The sequence below is a fragment of the Nomascus leucogenys genome, chromosome 10 (genome assembly GCF_006542625.1).
Source record: "Nomascus leucogenys isolate Asia chromosome 10, Asia_NLE_v1, whole genome shotgun sequence".
In the NCBI taxonomy this organism is placed as follows: Eukaryota; Metazoa; Chordata; class Mammalia; order Primates; family Hylobatidae; genus Nomascus; species Nomascus leucogenys.
The window spans coordinates 15,308,830-15,321,976 of NC_044390.1; the positions used below are offsets into that span (position 1 = coordinate 15,308,830).

The window sequence follows — 13,147 nt, forward strand, 5'->3', positions numbered from 1 at the left end:
GAGACTCTGTGGGCATAGGACCCTCCGAGCCAGGTGCGGGACACAATCTCCTAGTGTGCCGTTTTCCAGGCCCGTTGGAAAAGCGCAGTATTAGGATGGGACTGACCCCATATTCCAGGTGCCGTCTGTTTCCCCTTTCTTTGACTAGGAAAGGGAACTCCCTGACCCCTTGCGCTTCCCAAGTGAGGCAATGCCTCGCCCTGCTTCGGCTCACGCACAGTGCGCTTCACCGACTGTCCTGTACCCACTGTTAGTCACTCCCTAGTGAGATGAAACCGGTACCTCAAGCAGAAATGCAGAAATCATCCGTCTTCTGTGTCGCTGGGGCTGGGAGCTGGAGACCAGAGTTGTTCCTATTCGGCCATCTTGGCTCAAGAACTGTACTCTTAATTTGCACAGTTATTTAGTTACCATGATATTGTGAAAAATGAGGGTACAACATACATGAGTTGCAGTTAGCACCATAACACACAAATTGCAGACTGCTTGTATTCTTTTTATTATAATAATTATTATTTTATGTATATATGTCTGTATTTGTTTACTTAGTTTAGAGATAGGCTCTCACTCTGCCATTCAGGCTCTAATGCAGCGGTGTGATCGTAACTCACTGCCGTCTCAAACTTCTGGAGTCATGGGCTCAAGCAATCCTGCTTCAGCCTCCTGAGAAGCTGAGACTACAGGTGTGCACCACTGCATCTGGCTAATTAAAAAAAAAAATTGTAGAGATGGAGTCTCACTTTGTTGCCCAGGTTGTTCTCCAATTCTTGGCTTCAAGTAATCTTCCTGCCTCAGCCTCTCAAAGTGGGATTACAGATGTGAGGCACGGTGCCCAACCAAGCTTGGTATTCTCACATGGAGAGTTGAACCCAGGCTGCCTGGGTGAGATGTATTCTTAAGCCTTTCATTCACACATTCTGCTGGAGAAATTTAGAAATGTGTCAAGTAAAAAAATAAAGTTTTTATTGGAATTTCATACAACTTATAAGCTAATTAGGAAGTAATAATCATATTTGTAATATTGCATCAAAACTATTGCAACAAATAAAAACACTTGGTAAATTTGTCAGCTATAAAATAAAAATACATGACAAAATATTGGAGGCTGTGTCAGATATAAAACTCTATTAGATGTAATTGGAAGTTAAACCTCATTAGTCCACAGAGGCTCTTTCTGTTCTCTTGGGCAGAACCATCTTCTAACAATCATAACTTGATCAAGAGTGTCTTAACTGCCTGGGAATGTTCTAGGGCACAGATCCAGATTTCCAGTAATAGAACTTGATTTCCATGGGATAATGAACTCTGTGAGAAAATATCCAAGTGAAAAACAAGTCTGATAGAGTATATAAGTAGAGCAACAGAACCTGAGTTTTAAAAAAGAAATAGTATTTTCAGAGAGAGTATGAGAATAGACCTCTCCATCCCCTAACATCGCCCTTTGGATGCCTGCTTACTCTAAGACAGAAAACCATGTAAAACAAAGGAAGAATTTACCAGGGCCCCGACATACATGCTATGAGAAACTTCAGCAGACTAGTCATATAAAGAAAAAAACTTTCTTTTCTAATGGCTAGAGGGAGAAAGCATGAAAAATAGAGGATATCTGTGACAACACTGGCAATTCCATCAGCAACAATCTTGGGCTACAGAGGTCATGGATGACCAGAGGAAGGAACACTAAAAAGAAGGACCCCAGAAATGCAAGAAGTAGCCTCATTTATAGCAGAACTCTGTCTCTCTAAGGACTCCCAGGAGAAATAGCTTAGATATTTTGCAAAACCAAAATGGAAACCTAGACTTCCTGTGAGTCAAAAAAGTATACGTTTGGAGATTTGAGGTCTAAGGTATTGTAAGAGTGGCAAGGGACCATGTGGGTGAAGTAAAAGAATCTCCCAAAGCTTCATTAAATGTTATATGATAATAATATGCTATATTAACAAAAGTGATTTTATTCCCCTGCCTTCTTTCACTCTGTGACCCTTCAGTCATTGAGGCATTCTACTGATTTGTCTCACATGAACTGAAAACAAGAGAGAAAAAAAAGATGCCATACTTTCTTGAATTTGGAATTTTAAAATTCCACTCTCCCAAGAGCAACAGGAAGGACTCTAGTACACATGCCAGACAATAGATGGGAAAATGCAGGTTACTTAACAGACTCTTAGCGCCTTCATTCTCTAACTCGAAAATCAGTAAAGATTTCTCAGGCAGCGGGAAGGAAGGTGAATTGAAAGAGTAGCAAGTCATGAGTCCCTGTGAAAAAGGCTTTTGTCCCTGTAGGAACACAAAGCAGTAGCAACACTTATACTATCCTCAGTCAATACTGAGGAAGCAGCAATAAACCATATTACAATTTCTGTGGTAGGTGACAAGACAGATAAGTCAATACAGCACTGAAGAGTTCCATAGCACCCCAGAAATGCAGAAACAAATGATTCCAGGCTGTCACAAAGTAGCACCAGAGTAGAGGAAAGATGAAAAGAGAAGGGACAGAGAAGCAAAGCAGAGGTCATCTGTGTAGACTGAGGCATCATCATGATCCTATCCTTGCATGCTCCTTGCAGCAAACAATTTTGACAATTTATGTTAAAAGCATTAAAGATATATGAATACTTTGACTCAGCAATTTTACCTATAGAACTTTTACTAAGATATTACCAAGGGAGTTTCAGATTCCAGAAATGCCATGGACAAAAAAAAAAAAGTAAAATCTCTCATGCTTTAAAATGTTGAAATTGTTTTAAATGCCTGACAGCTTGCAAGGAAGGAAAAATGTCAAGTATCATAAATGAATAGGTAATTGAAAGCAGAATATTTTGAGCTGATGGTGAGGCTACTGTAGGCAGGAAGGATAAGGATTTTCTGTCTGTGTGATACAGCATCTTGGATACAAGACAGGGAAGAAAAACTGAGACTAACATAAACCTAGAATCCTCAAAGTGCTACACCCTTAGTGAAAGGGCAAACTAGACAAATATTCTCCCCACTGGCACAGGATAGTGGAAAGAAAGCTCATCTGTATTACTGTGGGCTATAGAAGGAAAAAGAAGACTCCTCAGAGGTTCCAGTTTTGTACCTCACATTGGTTTAGGGTTCAAATTTTCATTACCTATGTAATGTAAGTACCACCAATTCAAGAAATTAATATAAAATTTGTTAATAATTCTGAGGCTTCTTTTGCAGAACACAGTGCAAGCTACTACGAGGTTTTCTGACAGCAGAGAAAAATTAAGCCTTCCTAATGTGTGAGCTAACAATAAAAAATTAAAAGCAAAAATTAAAAGCATATGAGGAAAGAATCTATTATGAGTGAGTTAAAAGACACATCTGATTTATAACCCCATGAACATGTTATAATGTCAAGATCACTCAAGTAAGATACAAAATAAATGTAAAATTAATAAAAATGTAAAAGAAAACTTGAAACCTTAGGGAAAAAGCATGACATAATGAAACAATACATCTCAGAAAAGAACAAAATATATATTTTAAAAATGCAGTTCCATTGAAATATATACATGCATATGTTATAGAGAGACAGACACATTAATAGGTAGACATAGATAGCTGATAGAGATAGGTAAACAGCATTCTATAATTTAGCTGAAAAGGGGATAATTGAAATGGAAAAAATAGTTGAAAATGTCACACAATTTCTATCAGAAGAAATTACGACATTAAAAAAGAGATATATTTAAATACGTTAAAAATATCTAACCTTTATCTAAATAGGACCAGAAGAAAATGACAGAGAGGCTGTAGAAAAATAAATGCTTAAGAGGATAATAATTGAGAATTATTCAGAATTTATATTTAACTATATTATAACAAAGTAGGAAACAGAAAACAGAGACAGAGAAAGAAAGAACAGGAACAAAAGTGAAAGCAAGACAGAGAATAAGAAAGATAGGAAGAGCTAAGAGAGAAACTGTTCAAAGCTATGAGAGAGTAGCAATATATTACCCACAAATAAATGGCAATCACTCTTACAGAAAAGCTCTTAGTGATGCTCTGATAAATAAGTGCCAGCTATATACCTTTATAAGAGGCAAAAACATAAAGTCAGAGAGTTTTGAAGTCAAAGAATAGAAATTATATATAAAGTAAATGAAAGTTGGTTATATTAATATCAAGCAAAACAGACATATGGACAAATAAAAGAAAAAAATTGGCAAAGCATTACAACATAATGCTGATGCTCTGACCATGTGGGTAACTAATATTACTTCAATATACAAGACATATTTTGGCAAATAGAGCAAATATATATACAGAAAAATATAGTAAAATATAAAGCAAAAATTATGGGACTTCTAGAAGAAAAGTGTACTTCTCTGAAGTTATTGACAGATTACTTTGATTAAAAAGTAAAGTAACAAGAAAAAACAACATCTAGAATATATACTAAGACACTGACATTATCCCACAAAAGTAAACATCTACTAACCATATGATCCAACAATTTTACTTCTAGGTGTCTATTCAAAAATAATAAAAGCATGTTTTCACACAATGACTTAAACATGAATATTCATAGCAGTTTTATATGTAATAACCTAAACTTGGAAACACTAAAATATCTATCAACGAAATAGTAAATTGGTGTTACATTCATACAATAGATTACTACTCAGCAAAAAAAAAAGAAGTATGCAACAACATAGATGCATCTCACAATAATTATGCCAAATTAAAGAAACTAGACCAAAACAGAGTACATGCTATATGAGTCTATTTAAACAAAATTCTAGAAAATGCAAACTAACCGATAGTAAATAAAGGAAGCAGATTAGTTTTGCCTGGGGATGGGGGATGGGGGTAGAGGGATGGCAGAAATGAAATACAAAGAAGACAGGTAAAAGTTTTTGGGATTGACACATGTTCGTTATCTTGATTTTGCTGCTGACTTCAGTGGTGTTTACATATATCAGCACTTACCAAATACACACTGTTTTGGAGTACTATTCAGCAATTGTAAAAATAATGAGATCCTGTCATTTGCAGCAACATGGATGGAGCTGAAGGATATTATGTTAAGTGAAATAAGAGAGACACAGAAAGATAAACTGCATGTTCTCACTCATTTGTAGCAACTAAAAATTAAAACAATTGAATTCCTGGAGATAGATAGGAGAATGATGGTTACCAGAGGCTGCGAATGGAAGTTGGAGAAGTGAGAAGTGGGGCTGGTTAATGGATACAAAAACATAGTTAGCTAGAATGAATAAGAGAAGATCTACTATTTGATAGCACAATGGGGCGACTACAGTCAACAACAACTTATTGTGCATTTTTAAATAACTAAACATATAACTGGAATGTTTGTTAACACAAAGAAATGATAAATGCTTGACATAATGGATACCCCATTTACCCTGATGTGATTATGCATCGTGTACCTGTTTCAAAATATCTCATGTAACTTATAAATTTGAGTCTCCCCTGCCTGGTATTTCATCACGCATGGTCCTGCCGTCCTGAGACGTCAGCAGAGCTGGGGTTGGTGTTGGAAACACAGGCGTTCTTCACTTTCCGAATGAGCAGTGGCTTCCTAGAGAAGACTCATTCTGGAAAGTCAAGGTGGGGCTGCAGGGGAGCTCTCTGGACTCACGCTCGGGGGTCCTCAGCCATCTCTGCTGTCAGGTGGCCCCAACAGAATCAACTGTTATTTTTTGCTCATGGCTCAATGACCACAATTTCCCAGGCTACTTGGCTTTCTTGTGGCTTCCCACGTTTCTTATCTGCATCTGCACATAGACACAAGTTTATACCTATACTTTAGAAGCAGACAGTGGAAAGAATAAAACCACATTCCTCATTTATTAAAGGGAATAAAATTAAATGTCTTATTAAAAAAAATAAATAAATAAATAAATAAATTTGCATAGCTACTATATATCCACAAAAATAAAAAATAAAAAATGATTTAAAATAAAACAAATTTGAAAATTAAAAGAATACTTTTAAATGTGACATTTATTGTCAGTTTTACCTCAATAAATTTGCTAAAAAATTATAACTGATTAATAACAGCTCTACAAATCATAATGTGTCATATCCAGCAAAAATAGTAATCAGAAATTCATACTTTTAAAAGCGCATAATAAAATGAGAAAGGGACTAAAAATTAATGAGCTAAGAATCTGCTGAAGAAGTTAGAAAAATAAATAATATAAACCCCAAAAGAAAAATCACAGAGGATAGGGTATATATTCAAAGGAAGTAGAAGGAAAAAATATAAGGTCTGCTAATATTAAGTTTTAGAAAAGCAGTGAGAAGGAGGAATTCTTGTACATGACTCCTGAAAGTGTTATTTGGAATAACTATTCAGGAAGAAAACTAGCTGAAGTGAAGTTAAAGATACGCATATCCTCATTTCCTCCTAAATCTGTTTACCTTACAGAAGTTTTTCGCTGTACATGAGGATGCAAATACACAGATATACTTGTGCATATACAAATAATGCAACATTGTTTGTGATAGCAAAATAATTTGAAAATGTAATTGTCTTTAAATATGAGTGGAAAAATGAAAGTTCAGTCATAAAACAGAACATTATATAGTAGTCATAGCTAATAATATAGATCTATCGACATGGATAAATCTCTAAAAAATAATGTTGGGCAAAAACTCAAGATGCAAAAGGAAATGTACAAGGCTGGTGAATCGTTTTTGCTTTTTGTAGATAATTAAGTATGTGACAAATGTTCAGGGTCATTGATGGGAATGGCACATGCTTTCTCAAGGACAGTGGGTACACGGGGGGAGGTAGGGAGGACAGACTTCAGCTGAATTTGCTAAATTTCATTTCTATTTATTTTTTAACTCTGTAATGTAAATTAAATATGACAGAATAGATACAGGGTTGTTATATATCTGTATACTGTAGGATATTTTAAGTTATTCAAAATTAAAATGTTTAATTTAAAAATATTTAAAAGGTATGCATAAATGTGTAACTATTAGAATGCTCATTGAGCATTTATTTTTTATTTTAAAAGAAACTATAAATAATATAAATGTCTAATCATATGGAAATTATTCAATAAACTGTAGTACATTAATAGAATAAGACAATAATCATGCATTAAAATAATATAGTTAAATAATACTTGATAACAAAATATGTTAAAAATAAAATAATAAAAAATAGATTAAGATAACTTGAGTACTATATTATTCTATTACTATACTATTCTAACACTAATTATTAGAATAGTACTATAGTATTCTTCATGACATGTTTGTGTATATGCATATCTACACACATGCACAACCACGTGGAAATAGTTATAGAAGGAAAGTGATCCGTTTCCTCAGGATCGAGGGCTTTTTCAGGACACAGGACTTTCAATGCCAAAACCAGGAACGTCTCAGGTAACTGAGACAGTTGACCACCCTATCTGGAAGATGCTGCATAAAGAATTAAAACGAGCAAAGTAAAATTTTTAACTCAAAAATATGGCACAAGATGCAGTTGGAATTCCCTTACTGTGTGTGGGGAAACTAACTATAATTTCTGCAAGTTGAGAACATAAAAAAGCTAGTTCTGGTGTTACCTGATAAGAACAGATAGAGTTTCTCATCGATTTTGTGAGCCTGGCTGGACAGGTCAGAGAATATTAGAGCTGGAAAAGACACATCTTATCACAACTCCTCTCTTTAGAGATTCAAAAACCAAAAAAGTATGTAAAACAGTAGTTTACAACAACTGGTAATTGCCCTCAGGAAACAAGTGGCGATGTCGGGAGACATTTTTGATTTTCACAATTGAGGGTGCTACTGGCATCGCATTGGAAGAGGTCAGTAATGCTCCTAAGCATTCTAGAATACAGAGAACAGTTTCTCACAACAAAGAATTATCTAGCCCAAAATGTCAATAGAACTACGGTTGAGAGACCTGGTTTAAGACATTTCCCCATTGATATCACAACTAGATCCTGACAAAGAAGTTTCCATTGTCCTGACCTTGTTCAGCATTCTTGTCACTATGTAACTTTGGAGGGCTGTTCTCTAAATGCCAAGCATGAAATGGACCTTTCGATTATTTCATTTCTTCCTGGATATAGTTTATATATGCCACTCTCCACTTACACTTCTTCATTCTTTTGGGTATATTTGTATCACTCTCCTGAGTTAATCCATTCTAGACAAATATTATTCTTAAAAAACAGCCATCCATCAAGTCTGAAAAAAAATAAAACCTCATCTGAAAAACAAATTGGTTGCAATTGTAGATTCATCTGGTTCCTTGATATATATCTGTAATGCTGATTTAGTACTTCTGATAAGCATTTCCCCAAATGCATCTTTTTAGCAGCATTAGAAATAATGGCTAAAAGAAATGAGTCTTTTCATTTGCAGTATCTACAGTTGGAGAGTACTTTAAATCAAATTGATTGCTAGGGTATTTGTAATGTCCAAATGTTTGATTGCTTTGCTGTGTACCATATAGAAAAGCAGTAACACAGAGGCATGCCATTAAACAGCCTTGTTGTTTTCTTTCTTTTTCTTTTCTTTTCTTTTTTTTCTTTAGTTTTATGAAGCTGCAATTAATAGAAGTAATTTAGCAGCTGTTAGGAGAAACTGCCTAGGATAGTTTGTGTATGTATCCAGTGCTAGAGAATTTTTGCTCTGTTGTAGATCTTTATCTATACTTAGTTGTGTTTAGGATTTATGACAAAGCCATGTTTTAATATCTCAATTATCATTCTGGTAAGAGAGGAAGCATCGTAGTTTCCTCTTAAGAGAGAATAATAACCTAGAGAGATAAGGAATATGACCTTGAAGTGTTTTTGTTCATGCATCAAAACTCAGTTCATGCCTAAGTATGCTGAGGGGTTAATCAAGGTCGCTGTTTCTGTCTTCCATGACTGCTGGGTGTTATTACCCAAATCAAGCACATTAAAGATATTGTGGAGGACATAGGAAAAGAAACGAGACTTTAAGTATATGCCTAAAAGGTATTTTTAACTTAAGAGTCTGTCTAGGCCGGGCGCGGTGGCTCACGCTTGTAATCCCAGCACTTTAGGAGGCCGAGGCGGGCAGATCATGAGGTCAGGAGATCGAGACCACGGTGAAACCCTGTCTCTACTAAAAATACAAAAAAATTAGCCGGGCGTGGTGGCGGGTGCCTGTAGTCCCAGCTACTCGGAGAGGCTGAGGCAGGAGAATGGCGTGAACCCGGGAGGCGGAGCTTGCAGTGAGCCGAGATTGCGCCACTGCACTCCAGCCTGGGTGACAGAGCAAGACTACGTCTCAAAAAAAAAAAAAAAAAAAAGAAAGAGTCTGTCTAACAGGGAATCATTTTCCTTTTGAGGAGCAATGGATGGTCAATATAAGTTATTTGCCAGAATGTAAGTTAAAAAGAGTGTGCCCTAGGTGGGCACTTTTGAAGATAATTTTGTTTTTGAAAAAATAAAAATTATTTTACAATGAGAACTCCATACCATCAAGAACATTGCTCTATTCAGATACTATATAACGTCAAAGCATTCCAAGTATTGCCAGAATTTAGTGCAGAGATGCAAGTTTGTGAGTGGTTAATAAAAACCTCTTGGCTTAAGTAATAGAGAAAGTAATGAAAAAATATCAAAACATGAGTTTAGCAGAATAAAGGCCTTTAATCTTATCTAGACACTCAGAAATTATTTGGCACAATCTCAAGTTAATCATTCTGTTTACAGGAAAATGAAGCTTTTAGTACAAAAGAAATTTTTTCCTCTTAAGAAAGTGCAAGATAAGAAAACAATTTTTCTAGGGGTGGAGCCAAGATGGCCAAATAGGAACAGCTCCGGTCTCCAGCTCCCAGCCCCAGCGACACAGAAGACGGATGATTTCTGCATTTCTGCTTGAGGTACCGGTTTCATCTCACTAGGGAGTGCCTAACAGTGGGTGCAGGACAGTCGGTGAAGCGCACTGTGCGCGAGCCGAAGCAGGGCGAGGCATTGCCTCACTCGGGAAGCGCAAGGGGTCAGGGAGTTCCCTTTCCTAGTCAAAGAAAGGGGAAGCAGACGGCACCTGGAATATCGGGTCAGTCCCATCCTAATACTGCGCTTTTCCAACGGGCCTGGAAAACGGCACACTAGGAGATTGTGTCCCGCACCTGGCTCGGAGGGTCCTATGCCCACAGAGTCTCGCTAATTGCTAGCACAGCAGTCTGAGATCAAGCTGCGAGGCGGCAGCGAGGCTGGGGGGTGGGTGCCCGCCATTGCCCAGGCTTGCTTAGGTAAACAAAGCAGCCAGGAAGCTCGAACTGGGTGGAGCCCACCACAGCTCAAGGAGGCCTGCCTGCCTCTGTAGGCTCCACCTCTGGGGGCAGGGCACAGACAAACAAAAACTCTGCAAGAACTTCCACAGACTTAATGTCCCTGTCTGACTGACAGCTTTGAAGAGAGTAGTGGTTCTCCCAGCACGCAGCTGGAGATCTGAGAACGGTCAGACTGCCTCCTAAAGTGGGTCCCTCACCCCTGAGCAGCCTAACTGGGAGGCACCCCCCCAGTAGGGACAGACTGACACCTCATTCAACCCGGTACTTCTCTGAGACAAAACTTTCAGAGGAACTATCAGACAGCTGAATTTGTGGTCTCACGAAAATCCGCTGTTCTGCAGCCACCGCTGCTGACACCCAGCCAAACAGGGTCTGGAGTGCACCTCTAGTAAACTCCAACAGACCTGCAGCTGAGGGTCCTGTCTGGTAGAAGGAAAACTAACAAACAGACAGGACATCCACACCAAAAACCCATCTGTACATCACCATCATCAAAGACAAAAAGTAGATAAAACCACAAAGATGGGGAAAAAACAGACCAAAAAAACTGGAAACTCTAAAAAACAGAGCACCTCTCCTCCTCCAAAGGAACGCAGTTCCTCACCAGCAACGGAACAAAGCTGGATGGAGGATGACTTTGATGAGTTGAGAGAAGAAGGCTTCAGATGATCAAACTACTCTGAGCTACGAGAGGAAATTCAAAACAACAGCAAAGAAGTTAAAAACTTTGAAAAAAAATTAGAAGAATGGATAACTAGAATAACCAATGGAGAGAAGGGCTTCAAGGAGCTGATGGAGCTGAAAGCCAAGTTTCGAGAACTACGCGAAGATTGCAGAAGCCTCAGTAGCAGATGCGATCAACTGGAAGAAAGGGTATCGCTGATGGAAGATGAAATGAATGAAATGAAGAGAGAAGGGAAGTTTAGAGAAAAAAGGATAAAAAGAAATGAACAAAGCCTCCAAGAAATTTGGGACTATGTGAAAAGACCAAACCTACGTCTGATTGGTGTACCTGAAAATGATGGGGAGAATGGAACCAAGTTGGAAAACACTCTGCAAGATATTATCCAGGAGAACTTCCCCAATCTAGCAAGGCAGGCCAGCATTCAGATTCAGGAAATACAGAGAACGCCACAAAGATACTCCTCGAGAAGGGCAACTCCAAGACACATTATTGTCAGATTCACCAAAGTTGAAATGAAAGAAAAAATGTTAAGGGCAGCCAGAGAGAAAGGTTGGGTTACCCACAAAGGGAAGCCCATCAGACTAACAGCTGATCTCTCAGCAGAAACTCTACAAGCCAGAAGAGAGTGGGGGCCGATATTCAACATTCTTAAAGAAAAGAATTTTCAACCCAGAATCTCCTATCCCGCCAAACTAAGCTTCATAAGTGAAGGAGAAATAAAACACTTTACAGACAAGCAAACGCTGAGTGATTTTGTCACCACCAGGCCTGCCCTAAAAGAGCTCCTGAAGGAAGCACTAAACATGGAAAGGAACAACCGGTACCAGCCACTGCAAAAACATGCCAAATTGTAAAGACCATCGAGACTAGGAAGAAACTATAGCAACTAACGAGCAAAACAACCAACTAACATCATAATGACAGGATCAGATTCACACATAACAATATTAACGTTAAATGTAAATGGGCTAAATGCTCCAATCAAAAGACACAGACTGGCAAACTGGATAAGGAGTCAGGACCCATCAGTGTGCTGTATTCAGGAAACCCATCTCACGTGCAGAGACACACATAGACTCAAAATAAAGGGATGGAGGAAGATCTATCAAGCAACTGGAAAACAAAAAAAGGCAGGGGTTGCAATCCTAGTCTCTGATAAAATGGACTTTAAACCAACAAAGATCAAAAGAGACAAAGAAGGCCATTACATAATGGTAAAGGGATCAATTCAACAAGAAGAGCTAACTATCCTAAATATATATGCACCTAACACAGGAGCACCCAGATTCATAAAGCAAGTCCTGAGTGACCTACAAAGGGACTTAAACTCCCACACAATAATAATGGGAGATTTTAACACCCCACTGTCAGCATTAGACAGATCAACGAGACAGAAAGTTAACAAGGATATCCAGGAATTGAACTCAGCTCTACATAAAGTGGACCTAATAGACATCCACAGAACTCTCCACCCCAAGTCAACAGAATATACATTTTTTTCAGCACCACACCACACCTATTCCAAAATTGACCACATAGTTGGAAGTAAAGCTCTCCTCAGCAAATGTAAAAGAACAGAAATTATAACAAACTGTCTCTCAGACCACAGTGCCATCAAACTAGAACTCAGGATTAAGAAACTCACTCAAAACCGCTCTACTACATGGAAACTGAACAACCTGCTCCTGAATGACTATTGGGTACATAATGAAATGAAGGCAGAAATAAAGATGTTCTTTGAAACCAACAGAACAAAGACACAACATACCAGAATCTCTGGGACACATTCAAAGCAGTGTGTAGAGGGAAATTTATAGCACTAAATGCCCACAAGAGAAAGCAGGAAAGATCCAAAATTGACTCCCTAACATCACAATTAAAAGAACTAGAAAAGCAAGAGCAAACACATTCAAAAGCTAGCAGAAGGCTAGAAATAACTAAAATCAGAGCAGAACTGAAGGAAATAGAGACACAAAAAACCCTTCAAAAAATTAATGAATCCCGGATATGGTTTTTTGAAAAGATCAACAAAATTGATGGACCGCTAGCAAGACTAATAAAGAAGAAAAGAGAGAAGAATCAAATAGATGCAATAAAAAACGAAAAAGGGGATATCACCACCGATCCCACAGAAATACAATCTACCATCAGAGAATACTACAAACACCTCTATGCAAATAAACTAGAAA

General features: G+C 37.7%; 1 long non-coding RNA gene across 1 annotated transcript; it reads right to left on the reverse strand.

The window, feature by feature from the left end:
- Nucleotides 1-418: 418 nt before the first annotated feature.
- LOC115837082 lies at nt 419-7,804 on the reverse strand. The gene is made up of 3 exons (XR_004032124.1): nt 7,563-7,804; nt 5,615-5,750; nt 419-917 (listed from the first exon to the last, which is right to left on the reverse strand). It is a non-coding gene; the product is annotated as an uncharacterized LOC115837082 (long non-coding RNA).
- Between the last annotated feature and the right edge of the window lie 5,343 nt (nt 7,805-13,147).